The sequence below is a fragment of the Oreochromis aureus genome, linkage group 9 (assembly GCF_013358895.1).
Source record: "Oreochromis aureus strain Israel breed Guangdong linkage group 9, ZZ_aureus, whole genome shotgun sequence".
Lineage (NCBI taxonomy): Eukaryota > Metazoa > Chordata > Actinopteri > Cichliformes > Cichlidae > Oreochromis > Oreochromis aureus.
The window spans coordinates 22,082,698-22,099,592 of record NC_052950.1 but is presented as its reverse complement, the minus strand read 5'-3'; the positions used below and the strand labels follow the sequence as shown (position 1 = coordinate 22,099,592).

Here is a 16,895-nt window from a genome sequence, read left to right as displayed (position 1 = left end):
TTCACCTTCCCTTGGTTTCATTGTGTTAACCAGTAGGTTCAAACCTCCACCCAGGATTGGATCCTCCGTTTGCCCCTCCTGACGTCTCCTCCTCACTGCCGTTTCTGCCAAATAAAAAGAAGCAGCTCGGCAGTCAGAGTGAATCAGATTCAGTGTGAGCAGCCTGCTGCCACCACTTTTGGTGCTGTGAGTGCCGTCAGCGTTCACTAGTTCGACTGTACCTTGTGTGTCTTGTTGTGATGCTACTTTGACTGTGTGCAGTTAACCGTGCACACTTGTAATTAGTCTGGAGGCAATCGATTTACTAATTTGTCTACTAGTTTCAGCAGACTGGGGCCAGGGATATATTTTCCCACCATTTGTGTTACCACCTGGCTCAAAAGACCCAACATAATGTGGATAGCTCAAATAAACATGGGTTTTATTTGAAATTACTTAATAATCTCAGCTCACAAATGTTTTTGGTTAGGTAAGGCAGGTGAGTTGAAGACCGTTACAGCAGTTAAAGAAAATGGCTGAGATTATAGCCATTTCTGGTTTATTCCTTTGCTTTGAGCATGATTTATTGGCCTTTAGTTCACCTGTTTGCTGTGGGCTGTAACAGTGGTGGTGTTGGAGAGAAATCTCCTACTAAAACCATGCTTCTGTTTTTTTTTTTTTTTTAATTCTTGTTTATTTTAAGATGCTGCTTGACGTGCTCTGAAAATAATGTGAAATTTCAGACAACGTGAGCATGATTTTTTCTTTTGGGTTCGTTGGAGGCGTGACCACACGCAGATTACTTTTCTCATTAATACGAATGCATGTTTGTCTTACGTTTGCAGTGATGCGTCACAAATACATAGATAACCCCCCCAGCTGTCTTTTATCTTTCAGTTACGTCACACCACCTATACTTGAGAGGTGTGGTCATGTTATCTCCACCTAAAAATGCTTCTACGTCACTTTTTAAATGCCGACCTTTGGTTCATTGTGAAAAACAGAAAATTTATTCAGGTTCACCTCGTAAACTCAGAAATCTATGCGCCACTTTTGTTCTCATTCATTGTTGAACTTTCACCAAAACATTTTTTAATGATCACACTGCAAAACAAAACCACAAAGTCCAGTCTTCAAAAGTCCTTATGAGTCAAAAACAACAGATGAGGCGGATTGATGCTAAATGGATCCCATTTGATACTTCTACATCATCAATTAGTCCTATTTTGTCACCTGAAAAATCGCAAATAATGTAACAAATTATATAGATTTTAAGCAATGAGTAACAAAACAACAGTTGGATGAAGAAAATATCACACAAATTAAAACTCAGGCAAATTAATCTTTTATTTCTTTTTTTTTTTAATTTGTTAGGTTCAATAGAAACAAAAGAATTTGTGATTCGATCTTTAAAAAAAATTGGTGACATTTTGCTATTAAAACCATGATTTATTATGATATTAATGCTCAAAGTTGGTCTGAAAAAAATTTGTTAGATTGTGGAAAATTGTGGCAAATGCACACTTTGATGTAACTGGAAAAATGTTCACAATATGGAGATAAAATGTTAACTTTTAACTGAAATTTGCTTAATTTTATATAGATTTTTATTTTAAATGTTGGGGTTTTTTGCCTTTGTTGACAGATTTGAAAAAAAGAGGAGAATGGAAACAAGGGGAGGACACACACCAAAGGGCCACAGGTTGGACTCTGCATTTAAGCCTCGGGACGAATGTCATCCTGCTCAACCAGTGAGCTAAACTTGCACCCAAAAAAAATCCTAATTTATTCAAATCATCTCACTTTCACCAACAAACTGATCCAAACATTAAAGCAGTTAGAGCAAGTATCCACTGGCGGTCTCTCAAAGACCCTCATTCTGCTGCAAGCCTGCTGCTTTAAGCAACAACCAATAACTAACCTGGCTTCACATGATGCTGGAGGCACTGCATTAATCAACAACTCAAGAGACATGTGAAACAGGAAGCTCTGTGTCCTCTGTTCAACAATAAGGACACAGAGCTGTGATTAATTGCTGCCTCTTGACCACCACGCCGCAGGTTTAACGGACACGTTACTTCAGCTTCTTTTATCCGACATGCAGAAGTAGGAGCGTGTCCTCCCATTCACTTCTTCGGCCTCTTTGAACTCTCTCGAACATGCAAGGCTAAATATTTACAAGTCGGCCTTTGCTTGTTTAATGTTAAAGGCACACTCACACTGCAGAGTAAATGAATGAAAAAGCTGTAGACAAAACACCTCCAGCAGCTGATGAGTACCAGGCCACTTTACAGTTACCCACGGGCTCCCCACAGGTTCAACCTCCTTTTCAGGACATGGGAGACGGCGACCCCCGGGGAGGGGGAGTTTGCTCAGGAGGGGGGCTCAGCGGAGAGCGAGGGCCCTGCTGACGCTGCCGTCTCTGTGAAAGGAGGCAATCTGTGCATTTAGAGTTGGCTCAGGGCCAAAGAGATTAAACCGAGGTGGGCTAGACCGCCATCCAAAGGCATTACACACAAAGACGACAAGCCATATGATGAGCTGCGAGCACGGCGTTCATCGGGACGCAAGAATGAGGAGTATGAAGGCAAGCAGGACTGAGGTTTCTGGGTTTTCTTTCTTAATTGGCTCTTTCCTAAACCCCTCCCCCAAAGTGTTCAAGCATAGCGTTTAGCAATATATACAGTATGTGGACACAGCAACTCTGCCAAGCATTTTATTAGCAGACTCACACTCAACATTTAGAGGTTCAAGGACACCGTCTATTTCTACATTTTTGAAAACCCAAAAGAAAAAGTGTAAGAAAGTGATTAAAACTTTTTTTTTTCTCTGCTCTGTTACCATAATCTGCTCAGTTAAGTAGCTTACTGTCCACAAAGCACACACTTTTAAGTCCTCAGGAACAGAGCTGGTATACGCTGAGTTAGGAAAAGGGGCTAAACTAGCAGTTTTACTACAATGTCCAAATTTCTCATGCGATGCAAACTGAAACCCCTCATTAAAAAAAAAAGGCTGAAAAACTGAAATCTTTTTATGAGGGTTGCTAACTCCATTCAGTGACTCCTTTGCTGATCAGAAGTTGCTCCATTTGATTCTAACATTTGGAAACTCAAGATGATTCATATTATTTGTCCTTTGAGTTTGTAGCAGTAGCAGCACAGCAATAAACAAAAAAAGCTACTTCCCCTGAACTCCACTGAGCTGAACTGCAGGAAATGACAGTTCAGCTCAGTGGAGGCAGTTCAGCTCTGCAGCCTCAGAGAGCTCGGCACAGCAGCAAGTGAACCACTTCTCACCTCCTGCAGGTTCTGGTTAGAGGGTTTCCAAAGCAGAACAATGACTTCTGTAGATGAGAGGGGAGAGACTCTCTGCAGTGACATGCAGGACTACCCTAACGGTCACCAGGTCAGCCTAACAGTACTGAAACATGATGCCAGAATATACCTGGGCAGCCCATCCAGGTAAAGTGAGAAACACTACAATCATGTTGGTCAGAACCCAACAGAAACGATACTGAACAAAGTGCGGAGGAACGTGAAACATGCAGGTAATCCAGGGTGGGTTTTGTTTTCCGGCCATCACAAAATTTTATTCAAATGATTTAGGTAGGAAGTATAAACCAGCTTTAACTCAGTAAATCCAGCTTTCTTCACTACATTCATTCAGTGTTGTTCACATTTCATTCTGCAACAGCAAGAGAGTAAAAGATAGTCCCGGAGTTTAAGCAAGCGTGTTGAATTTCCTTTATTTTTTTTGTTTAATTTGATTAAACTTTAAGTTCCTTTAACACCAAATAATTAAAGCTTTTATAACCACAGGTGTAGTTTACAGCAGGCATATGTCTCTACCACTAATCTGATACCTGTGTGTGCATTTATGTATGTAATACAAGTTCCACCTCTTAAAAAACAAAAGAATGGTGAATATGTTCAGCTGCAGTAACAGGCTCTCTCTACTCTTAGGATCCTTTTAGATAACCTCCTGAGACCCAAGCTCTTGTTTGGGTTTTCGATTAGTTGGACTTGATAAGTTTAAAAACTAAACATCATCTTTGAATAAAAAGTTGTTGGGTTTTTTTAATATCAAATATAATGTCCCCAAATGAGAATGCAGCCTCTCTAAAACTTATAGCTAGGGCTGGATCAGGTGACCCTGGACAATCCCTGAGTTATGCTGCTATAGTCTCAGGTTCCTGGGGGACTTCCCATGATGCACTGAGCACTGTGTTTCCACGCATCTCTTCTCACCCTGTACTGCTCGTCGCTAACTTTTTTTATACTCATTCCTGTAGCGTGTATTTTGTCTTGCTTTCCTTTTTTTCCTCATCTCTAGAGCCTGGTTATGCCAGAAGCTTCTTCCTGTTAAAAGGGAATTCTTCCTTCCCACCTTCACCAAGTTCCTGATCAGTGGATTGTACATTGCTACAGAGTCTTTATCTTCTAATATAAAGTGCCCTGAGGCTGCTGTGGTTTGGCAATAAACAAATAAAACTGAATCAAACTGAATATGACAAGCTTGGCCATTTTTTTTATTTTTTGGCAAATGTGTGAAACTTTAATACTACAAAATTGGCTGATACCAACATCTGAGGACAAGATGAAAGAATTGTTAGCAAAAGGTGTTTTCTATTATTCACTTTATGTTTGTAGGCGCTGTTGACGATTTAGTATTTTTGTTAAAATGTGTCAAAAAAAACAACAAAAAAACATCAACAATTACACATTTCATGAGTGTGAAAGAAGAAAAGTGGTGTTTGTTTTCAACAGGAGGATTTTTACTGAGCTATGATGAATGTAGCCGTTACTGACAGCAAAAGCCCTTTTTTAGGGTTCAAATGTTTACCTGATAATATAAGAAATAAAAGCAGGAAGATGGATTTCCCTGGATAAAAAAAGTGTTTTTTGTCCATCTTTGACTCACAGATTTTTTAATATAAATATGAAGACTTTGGTGTTCCTGCAACTGAAATAACAACTGAAAAGCAACACAGCTAAATAGCAAAATGGTGCCGGACTTCTACACTTCTGTGAAAATCTGACTGCATTTGAAGCGTTTAAGCTGCTTCCTTCTGCAATAAAGCAACAAAACTGCCTCTGTGACAGTTTTTTTTTTTATCTCAATCATTTGGCAGCTTAAAGAGTTGCTAAAATGGGTGAGAATTTGAGAGTTTTGGTGATATTTAGGATGCATGCTGCAGGAAAGAAAAAAAGGGGGAGGGGGGGTAAGACTGAGAGGACAAAGGCATCTAAGCAGTGAAGGGACTCTACTCGCTTGTTTTTTTAATCCTTAATCAGTTTACATTTGGAGATCCTGCTAATTCTCCATAAATGAAGCATCTGTTTTTCTTGCCAGTAAGTCGAAAAAGTGCCAAGATCAGTCAGCGAGGAGCAAGAGTTTAACCTCGGGGGATCAATGGAAGAAAGCTACTAAACACAATCAGCTGTTGGGGTTTCACCAAATCTGTCACGAATGCTTTGGACATGGCTTATCAAAGTAAACCAACACATCAAAGAGTCTTTTTCTTTATGTGCTGCTGTTAAAACAGCTATAAAAAAAGAGAACTTCCTTTACACCTCAGGGCTTCGTGTAATGTTACAGTGCAACCGAGCAATCTCACACATAAGAACAGCAATCTAATCTGTGGTGAATCAGCAGCAACTGAAAAAAGTCCCAGCCTGCTTCTCTCCGATAGTGAAAAGAACAACAGCCATCAGCAGGAAGAGGAAACAATGTCCAATGTCACCACGGGACGATGAGGCACGCTCAATTCTCCAAATCCGAGTGTGAAACAAAAGATTCCATTTGTACGTTTACAACAATTAATGGGGAGTTTTAAACCGTCGCCTTGATCCGAGATGTGCACAATTTCTCGTGAATCTTAGACAAGCGCAGACAATCTGCTGTGTGAATGAAAGGCTCACGAGACGTGGCAGAGCACAGACGAGGCATTTTTCCAGCCTGGTGCTGAATTTGTCTCATTTGGCAGAACCTGATGATTAGATTCACAAGTCCATAAATGTAATCAGACAAAAAAAAAATAATCTGGCACACATTAAAAATACTAAATACATTGAAAACTGTGAGAGTTGGATGGCTGATGGAACAACTTACTACTTTCATTGCACCTGCAACACAGCCAAATTCTATTGATTAATTAATCCTCGGGGACAGAAAGTGTCAGTCTTTACAAAGAAAACTGCAAGCATGTTTGGATTACATACATTCAAAGCTGTTTACTTGTCACCATGTAGGAAAAAAGTGTATGTCTTTATATGGTGTCTGTAAACACACAGTTGTGAGTTTAGTACACTACATCATGGTCATGAATGTGATGGGAATTTGTTTGAATTTATTTTGTATTTTCTGTTATCCACACATGGTCAAAAGTATGCATACAGGCTCCAATATATAAAAACACCCCTACTAATACTGCCCCTTAGCAAACTGATCCTCAACCAGACACTTTGACAGTCAACTATAATGCTGGCTGGATATTTGACCACTCATCATGGCAGAATTGGAAGAGTTCCTTTTAACTGGTTTGGTTTCCTGGCACAGACTCTGCATTTAAGTGTAGTCCACAAATTTGTAGGCTTAGCTTGCTTTATTCATTCCTAAACCAGTCCTGATATATGTTTGGGAACATCCAAGTGTCAACGATCTAGCTGTCGATTTGAGGTGACGAAGAATTCAGAGGTAGTTCACCAAATTTGTCCTTCATTATTCCATCCACTTTGTGAAATGTATCAGTACCACTGGCAGCAAAGCAGCCCAAGAGCATCATGCTACCACCGCCGTGCCTGAAAGCTGGTACAGTGCTCTACGGTTTGAAAGCTTCAACATTATTTCTCCACATATGCCTCATTGTGGCCAATTACCTCAATTTTCATCTTGTGCTATAAAACTCTTCTCCAGAAAGCATTTGGCTTGTCGGTGTGAGCAGCTGCAAATTTCAGTCAACCACGAAGGTGTCGACTTTGGAGCATCTTTCTTGGTTCTTGGTCGGCTCCTGGCTTTACTGTGTGGACAGTGATGCTGGTGTCAACAGCATCACTGTCAACAGCTACGGACCTGACTTCAACCCTATTGAAAATTTGTGGACTGTGTTTCAAAGCTGTGTCTATCCCAGGAAATCAACACATCTAAATGAACTCTACCAATTCTGTCATGAAGAGTGGTCAAAAATCCAGCCAGAATTATGCCGGAAGCTTGTTGGTGGCTACCAAAAGGGTCTGGCTGAGGTGTAACTTGCAAAGGGACGTTGCATGAAACATTTATGGGAATGCATGTATACATCTATACTTTTGACACTGTGTGGATTAGAGGAAATATTTAATAAATTAATGAATTCCAACGTGCACCCTCTTGTTGTTTTTGTGGGTTTTTTTGAAGTCATTAAAAGATGTACAATCTGTACAATCACTCTACCCTGGAAAAGCAGTTCAAAGAAATCACAAAAAGCCCCAATTGACCACATGATGAGTGTATAAACTTCTAAACAGCTGTATTTGCATATGACTATGTAGAAACTGCACCAGAAAAAAAATTTGGTAACAGAAATTTTCTGGTTTCTGTTTGAAGTCTCAGTTCATTTGGCGAATCGTGCTAATCAGGCCTTTTTTTGAATGCAGCAAAATAGTAACTATGGAGTGTGGCGAGCTACAGTGTCATCTATATTTAATTTTCAAATCACTTTTCTTTTTGCTGAATTTGGAAGTGATGATCAAAGAAAACACACAGAAATCTTGGCCTGGATATTTGATGCTTGCATGAGAAAATCCTCAAAACGGTCCATGAGCCGACGAGGGGACGGCTTCTTTGAATTAAACGAACCCCTTCTAAGTTTCAATCAGTAATTTGAGAACAAACAAAAACTGTTTTTTTCAGATTCCCACGTGTGAATATTTGTTCTTCCTTTGAGCTTTGAGTCTCATTTTAAAGATTTTATTTATTACCTGACAGCAAATATTAAAAATTAGTCATTTGTGGCCTTCATTTTCATAACCCATTATTAACCCCACTCAGGCTATGTGATATCATTAGATAGCTTATTGTGATCCAAACATAATCAGTTTACCAGCATATGTGATGGAAACGGCAGTAAATCCTTCTTTTTAATGAGCAGGAGTCAATGATTTTTATATTCATATTCAGGGTGAGCGCTTGCCTATTCTGTGCCCAAGGCACAACTAGGATTTATCCATTTTTTCCCCCCACTTACTCAATTCAGGGTCGCAGGGGGGTTGAAGCCTGTCTCAGCTGTCATAGGGTGAGAGCAGGGTACACACTGGACATGCTGCCGGCCAATCGCAGCACTAAACTAGGATTTAATATGTCTTAATTAATGTGTTAAAGTGTTCCCCGTTATGAGGGATTTTATTGTTTGTCTATTTTGTGCTCTACAAGTGTAAGATATGCAGTGCCTGCTATTTCAGTGTTAACTGATACTTTAAATACTTTAAATATCTCATTGTTTATAATTCCGTGTGGAACATGATAAGGCAGTGATGATGATGGTGGTTAAAGCGGAGCTGGCAGATCATCACTGAACCTCTGAATGTTAATATGACATTCATCGATCACGTCCAGTAACTAAAAGGCATCAGTGGTAACTGAATGGCATTTCAGATCAGTGCACCCCGACAATCGGTCAAGCCAGTATTAGCAGCTAGCAGTTCAGTTCATTTTTATTTATGCAGCGCCAAATCACAACCGAAGGTGCTTTATATTGTAAGGTAAAGAAACCCAGACAATCAGACAACCCACATTTAAGGAAAAACTTGGTGACAGTGGGAAGGATAAACTCCACTTTAACAGGAAGAAACCTCCAGCAGGACAATAGCAAAGTCTCATCTTTTCAAACTACTGGAACATCTCTGAGCTACTGCAGTGACAGAAAAGCAGTCAAAACAGACACGATCGAACACTCGTGTCTTCGTCACAGCTGCGGCGCCAACAGCAAAACACGTCATTTTACAAAAAAATGAGATTTGCACAACCTCCAGAAACAGCAGCTAGCAACAGAGGACATGAACACCTCGGTCAAATGATACTACTCGCGGGAAAAGATGGTCACTTGCAGATTATAAATAAATGGGATGTGGGAAAATTCTTTAACATTAAAGGTGGCAGGTGCATGACGTATATCCTGCCTCCATCTCCAGTAACAAAACTTTCCTCTCGTGTTTTTCAGAGTAGAGGTGTAACCTGTGGGGGAAAATAAGCTTTCCAAAACTTATGCTGAGGACAAAGTCAAAAAGCTTAAAAAAGATTTTTAGTTTTGTTAAACTAATAATTCTACAAATGCAGTTTTTACATCTCGGTGACCTTTAAAACTGCAGATTTGACTCTCTTCCCATTCATTCAGACAGGCAGCTGTACATAACACTGTATATAAGAACTTAAAGCATATGAACTTATATATTCCCCCTATGTTACTCATTATAAATGAGCGCTGCACCCAAAGTCTAACCTTGGCATAAAAAAAACCTGCATTCGAGGGTCTGTTTAACAACAACACACAAGCAGATGTGTCATTCTGTCTGTGCGCCATGCTCCAGCAGAGTGAAGACTGAAAGGGAAAGAGGAAAACCTGCTGCAGTCAGACCCGAGGATATCGGAGTAATGAGCCGTTGTTTTTAAGAGTATCTAGTATCTTCGTGAAGGTGGACAGGTTACAGAGGTCACCTGTAGGTTCGGTGGCTCTGCGCAGGAACCTGTTCACTGATTAAGATGAAGGATGCTGAGGACATAATACAGGAGAGGTGTAAACGAGCCAGGGGGCCCCGGGGGGCCCATCTGTTGTGGGCAAATAAACGGGGAATGGGAAAACAGCGCTGTTCTTCCCCCCTTCGAGGCTCAGCAGACAGCTCCATTAATCAGGAGCAGGATGAGCCTGCTGTGAGCTCCAGTGACAAGTCAGCAGTGGCACAAAATCCCCTCCTGCTCCTCACGCTGTATCTCCATTAGAGACGGGAGGTGTCAGCTGGCTGCCACTCCTGTTCCTCTGTAGTCGCTATCAGTGTTTTCACAACTGTCCTCCAAGAATAACAGAAAAAAAAGCAAACCAGGAGGAGCGTAACAATTTACGGGCTGTCATTAATCCCAACTAAAAATAAACATTTGTTTAAGGAGCTTCTTCCAATCCAGCCAAACAAATGACCGCAAACCCCACATTTATATAAGGTTTGACAGTGCTACAGTAACAAGTATGCATACACAAGAAATCATTTGACTGTAGTGTGATGTGCTGTAATTTTTCTATTAGTTTTTCTATTAATTACTGCAGCAAGATGAGTGTTGGTTCAGCTAGTTTCTACAAGTGATGCAGATGCACTTTAGGCCTGCTAGTAACAATTACTCACTTTTCCTATGAGATTTCATAATATTGTGAGAAATGTCAAACTATTGTTTCTCAGATACCCACAACCTTGATTTAAATGGACAACCAATGGTCAACAGTCCAAACCCCAACTATAATAAACATATGACTAGAAACAGAAGCAAATGATACTGAGATGTGGCAGAATTTGGCATTTTTAGTTCACAGTAATAACATGAAAACATTGCAACAAGCTAGTTTGTGGAATATCTACAAGGAAAGAAATTTCACAGTCAACGTTGTGGGGATAGGTTAATTGATTGCCCATAGGTGTGAATGCGGGAGTGAATGTGAGTGCGAATGGTTGTCTGTCTCTGTGTGTTAGCCCTGCGACAGACTGGCGACCTGTCCAGGGTGTACCCCGCCTCTCGCCCTATGACAGCGACCCCCGCGACCCTGAAAAGGATAACCAGAAGTGAATGGATGGATGGATGGATGGAACTTTAAGTAGTATTATTGGAAAGTAGAAGGATTTAAAAGCCACAGCAACTCAGTTATATAGTGGCAAACAGAGGTGGTCTGTCTGCATGAGAGTCACCAATGCTCTGCTGACTCATTAACTGCAGACCTCCAAAGCTGCTCATTAACATCAGCACAAAATACTGTGAACCAGGAGCTTCATGAACAAGCAGCTCCAGTGTAGATGCTCATGTATTTAGCTTATATTTGGAGAGAAAATTTAAATTACCTTTCCTCACAGACCAATGCAACATATTAGGTTCATTAACCCCATAATGCAACCCGTATCATTTTGAGAAAAATAAATTGCACAAAAATGACAGATGATATAAGGTAAAAGACATATGTGCAAACTTACAATTACTATTTTATAAACATTTGTCAAAAGGTTCAATAAACAGAAGGCTATTTTTTAAAGTAATAGACATAAAATGCATGGACGAATATAAAGTTTCACATACAAAACTTGCCCAGTGTGTCCCCCTCCACACACACGGCATGTGTCCATACGATAGTCAAACTCGTCCCATACTTTTGTGAGTATGAGTGGAGTCAGTGTGGTTGCTATGCTCCCTACCGGCAACCACATGAAACTCACGAATCCGCTGTTTCTTAGAGTACAAATTACAGTCATTACCGCTGAAGGGCTGTGGAATTAAAGCACTGTGAAATCAGATGATTTTTTTGATACATGCTATATTATTACGGATGTAAATTCCCCTTAAATATGGCCATTTTTGATAATAAATAAGTACCGACTGACAAATTAACCACGCAACATCCAAAATCTGCAACAGGCCGACATCCAGGTCAGCACAAACGTCTGCAAGTTAGCAGGTCATGTATAAAAGGATGGCAGGCTATGAAAATGTGTCAGCACCATGTCAGGTTATTTTCAGTGAGACCACTGCAGGGTAGTTTGGAAATACACCAATAAAATTCATAAGAATGTGTTACAAGTAAAGAATGTCTTTTTTTTCCTTTCTGGTTCCTTTGCAGTCATTAAAGCTCAGACAGCAAGGATTTCCCCGTCTCCGCTACAAGCCTGTCACATTAGGGAACGCTGTGCAGCGCTCTGGCATCCGAGAGGCCTTTAAATGATTATTCAAATCTGACTCGTTAGTATTTCATCTTCTCACCGCCACCACTAACGCTCAGACTTCTGTAACGCTGTGCTATTTCCAGCTTGAACACGGCCTTGGCCCCAGTTGGCAAACACGTCTCCTGCATTTCTAGAAGTAAGATAAGACATGTCCCCTCAACACAGCTTCAGTAGGGAGAGGGGGAGGGGAAGAGAGCGGTGAGAGGGTGCAGGCGGAGATAGTGGAAAGATGGAGGTGCACTTTAATAGTATGATTCAGCAGAGGTATCAATTCCCACAGATGGCAGGCCGGCTCCTATTGACTTACATAGGAGGGGAGTAAAGAGGCAATCAAAACCACCCCAGGGACGGACAGTCAGCACATCAAAAGGGAGCCGGATCACAGTGCCTGAGGCTCCCCATCAGACCCGAGTGGGAAATAAGGTGAATGTGCTTGAAAATACCACAAAATTCAGTCTAGAGGTTTCATTTAAAGGCCATGCTTATTGCTAAAACCTTTAAATGTCACTGAAAACACTAACTTCGACGGAAGTTAGCTACTACCTGGCCTCAAGCCTTCACCACCTCCGAGTGATCGTCCAGACTGACAGCTGGAGATCCTGAGCGACAACCTGTCTCGATAGGTAGTGAAGACGTGGTGTCAGAGTCCTGTCACACCTAAGTGCAGTGTGCGAGCCACAGACGTGCTCGTGCTTGTTACTGGAGACTGGCAGCTTTCACCCTGGCTTTAAAAAACACCAACGTGTGAGAAAGGTGTTTCCACGTAAAGCTAAAAAGCCTGCCGCTCCTCTCACCTCTTTACTAAAACAACTTTTCATTTGGCGAAGCACGCGTTGACAGTACGCAGGCTAGCGGCACTGCGGGAGTGAAACTACATTAACCTTCTGCGAGGACTTTTAATCAGTCTAATGAGTGTTGCCAGGCAGACAGCAGCTGACCTCCAACCCCTGATGAGCAAGTGATGGAGAGAGTTGGCACTGGCAAGACACCATAAATATTTCATTAGCAGTGCTTTAATGATCATTAAACTGCACCGTGAACTCAACACGTGTTACACCGCCCGCTCCTCTTTGTCATAAATACAGATGAGTGTAAGTAATGGGAGGGGAGAGGAGGTGAATGCTGTAATCTGATTGGCTTTTCATTGCTGTGGGAAATAAAACATCCGTACAGCATGAGGAAGTTTAAGTTGCAAAGGGCATGGATCAGCATATAAAACTGCGTTTTGGTATTTTTTCCCCTTTCAGCAAAACAACAGCGAGAAATAAAGCACAGTGGTGTTTTACACCAACTGCTTACCACATGATTATCCAGAAAATACTTCATATAGAATTTAAATAAGCTGAAACCACAACAAGCGTAGATATTACGTCGTTTTATGTTAATTTGCAGAAAAAAACTGTACATTCATTCATCTGGTCTTTCCACATCCAATGGTTTTAAATGTATATTGACCGCAATCATCACCCAGCCTAGTTGCATTTAATGTTTTTTCGTGTGCCAGACTATAAGCTGCTGTTCCTCTAAGGCTTATAACACCTGCGAAGCAAAGCCATGCATTCTGGCCCTCTCATTGAAATGTATTTATTGGCTCATCCTCAGGAAGATCTGCTCTGACAGTAAGCACCAAAGCCACCTACTTTAATATCAAGGAAGAAAGAAAGAAAATTGAATGAGTGGGCTGCTATTAACAAGTCTACAATAATGTGAGTAAATGATAATGCTGTTGAGATGTACGGTGCAACCATCAGTCAGCTTTATGATGGTCAATAATGAGGCTACAGGCAGTCATTTTACTGAAAAATAAGGTTATAAGTCCCTCACTACTCCAACCTGAAAGATAACGCACCATTGTTCAGCTGCAATGCTGTCACATAATGTGCAACTGCACATTTCTGGCTTTCTATAATGTTGCATTTTTGCGCTTGTTACCTTTTAACTGCATCTGCTATCTGCTTGTGATCCACAAACCCAAATAAACCCACTAAAGTAATTGAGAAAGCCAATTCATCTGCAGGTATTTGCCCCCCCCAAAAAAAACTGTTAACAATGACTCAAGCGGTACTTGATGTTTAGTTTTCTTTGGCACTTTCACTATGAGCACGTAGTTACAGACAGTGTTTGGTCATAATGGCTTGCACAACTATATTAGCACAAACACCTCATACCAACTGTCAGGCACAGTGGTGGAAGTATGATGATTTGGGCTTGTTTTCTAGCCACAGGACATGAGCACCTTGCAGTCATTGAGTTGAACATGAACTCCAGCCAATGATCCAAAGCACAGTGAAAAATCTCCAACATAATGGCTGAAAAAGAAAAGAATCGAAGCGCTGCAATGGTCTAGTGAGAGTCCAGACTGCAACCTGACGGACGTCCATGTTAAAAGAGCTGTCCATAAATGAATGCCTGCAAACCTCAATGAACTGAAGCAACGCTGTGAAGAAGTGGGCCGAAATTCCCCCAAAATGATGTGAGAAAGTGATAAAGTCATATAGAAAGCCATTACTTCAACTCACTGCTGCTAAATGTGTTACAAGTTACAGTTTTCAGTAAGTAAACTGGGGTGTAGTTAGTTTTTCACAGAGAGTCCTGTGAAAGCCTTCTTTATCACAGCTCTCTGTGTGGACTGGAGTCAGTGATAACTACCCCCCTCCTTCCAAGACTCAAAGAAAAACCTCTCTTGCATTGGGGGAAAAAGGTGAAGATGCTTTTTAAACAAATGTGTTTTCTTACTACACAATAGAAGCAAAATTGTTAAAGTAAAATGTTTTTGTGCCTTTTATTGTTGTTTAGGGCACTCTTACAAACCTTCAAGGTGAACTAAGGAATTTGCATGAGAGACATGCCACATGGTAATTTTGTCTTTGCCTACATGTTAATGGAACCATTTGATATGTAAATGTTACTGGATCCCCCAGAGACTACAGCTGGATTCATGAGGTGGCGTGTTCGCTGTCCCGCTCCAATCTGGGGATGGCCGGTTTGCCTGCAGTGAGCTCTGTTGCCAGATGGAGGTAGTATACAAAGTATGTAGTACAGTGGGTCTGTGGGCCACTCTTTGGGTCTCGGTTACACCAACAAAGAGCTGAGGTGAAACTGAGTGCTAAAAAAAATGAAAAGTGAGCGCTGTAGTCCCCGTGCTTTAAAAAGCCTTTTTGATCTGTTCCGGCCCACTTGCCAACCACCCTCCAGACATTCACATCATCTCCTTCTAGCAAAACACAGTCAGGATTTTGTACGACTGCACGGGAGCGTCTCTGTCCGACCGGAATTGTGTATGTGACCGGACACATTTGAGAGACAATAAAACCAGTCTTTTACTTAAAAGCGACCCGGAAGCCGAGGTGTTCAGGTACTTCGCTGAGTGGCTCCACTTGTTTCTTGTCTGAAGTGATAAAATACTTTACAACAAAATAAATAAGCTTTAAATAATCTGGACTTGGAGCTTTTAAGAACTTGGGTTAAGGCCACCAACAGCGGCTCCTTGTGCTTATGACAATACGGCTAAGACATGCCCGATTACTCATTTTATTTGACACGAGCGTCACCAGAACACATGTGGGCTTCAGCTTTAAATACTACGAGCAAACAAAAGGTGTCTATTCGTCTCCCGCTCCACCTCGCCTCTGTCAGCTCAACAAAGGAATTCTGAAACCGGCTCATTAAACGTGTGGGCATGTTTCCTTTCAAACGCAAGACCTTCCACAGCACAGTGGCAGGACACATAAACACAGAATGTAGGTCAGTCAAACAGTTTGCGTCTGTTCTCTCCCTCCACGCCTGAGGTAAGCTGACAGCAAAACCAAACACATTGTTTGCCGAGTGTGACTCATCTCTCCAGGAGAACCTGGGAAAGTGGAACAAGGTTCACCTCCTGCTCCCTGAAGTTGCTCCCCACGCTACAGTTGCCGACTCTACCAACGTCTACCTGTCAAAGTGACTGACAGCAGCCAAGGTTCTCATTTCCAGGTTCACGCGGACCTCCTGGGTGTGTTTACATCCGTTTATCATTTAGGGGCATAAACGATGTCGAGCTGCTAGCGTTGAACAGAGAAATCAGAAGGAGAGGTGTGTCATGGGGGAAAAACATTCAGTGACTCACACACATTAAAAAAAGCAGTATGTTGAGTTTTCTGTTTGATATAAAAGCTGCAGCCGTAAGAGTCTGGCGTCTGTGCGAAAGCTTCAATGAAACTCTGAGATGTAATGTGTAAAAAAGAAAAAACTTTTCAATCTTTTAAGGGACTTTTTAAAAAATCTCCTGGAATTCATGGTGGAGTTCAAGAGTTGAAAGATGAAGTAGGTCCTAACTGGATATGCTGCTTTAATACTAGGGACTATTTTCCCATTTGAAGCCTTTTATTTAAACATTTAAATATCAACAGGCAGAAGCTGAAAGCTGAAAGCAGCTGCGTTGAACTAAGAAGTATTTCTGGAGGCAAGAGCATTAAGCAGTTTTCTCAAATATTTTCACATGACATGGACTAATTAGGCTGAGGAATAACTAGTGTTCTGGTGGGAAGAGATGTTGATAATAAAAGATACATATGTGTACATAAGTGAATACTGTAAACAGAGTTGACAAAAAGAAAAAAGCCGAGATTAAAGTATAAAAAAAACGGGCGTAGCCACTAGTGTGAGAACTTAGTTCACAAGCTATGTGCATAGACTTTATGAGGGCATGCACAGACACACATATAAATAAAAGAAATGCACAAATAAATTAAAAAAAAAACAAAAAACAGTTTCATTCACCGAAACTGGATCACACACTGAATATGAATAAACATTTAGCATAACTAACTCCATAAAAACCCATATTAACAGTCAGAAAACTGCATGAAAATCCTCCAGAAGGCACCAAAAGCTGTATCAGTTCAGGAGCAGAGCTAGAGCCAGAAGGTAGGTGGTTCGATCCCCAGCTCACTCAATCTGCACATCAGAGTGCTTTTGGAAGCATCCGAACCTCAT

The 16,895-nt window shown here is 41.1% G+C and overlaps 1 long non-coding RNA gene across 2 annotated transcripts in view; it reads right to left on the bottom strand.

Annotated features, from left to right (window-relative positions):
• LOC116335967 overlaps positions 1-16,895 on the bottom strand; it is a 37,530-nt gene that overhangs the window by 11,141 nt on the left and 9,494 nt on the right. The window contains exon 2 of one of the 2 annotated variants that reach the window (XR_005614196.1): positions 6-104. The exons of the other annotated variant lie outside the window; for it this stretch is intronic. This is a non-coding gene — a long non-coding RNA (uncharacterized LOC116335967). The remainder of the gene's footprint in view (positions 1-5; positions 105-16,895) is intronic. 2 annotated transcript variants of the gene reach the window in all.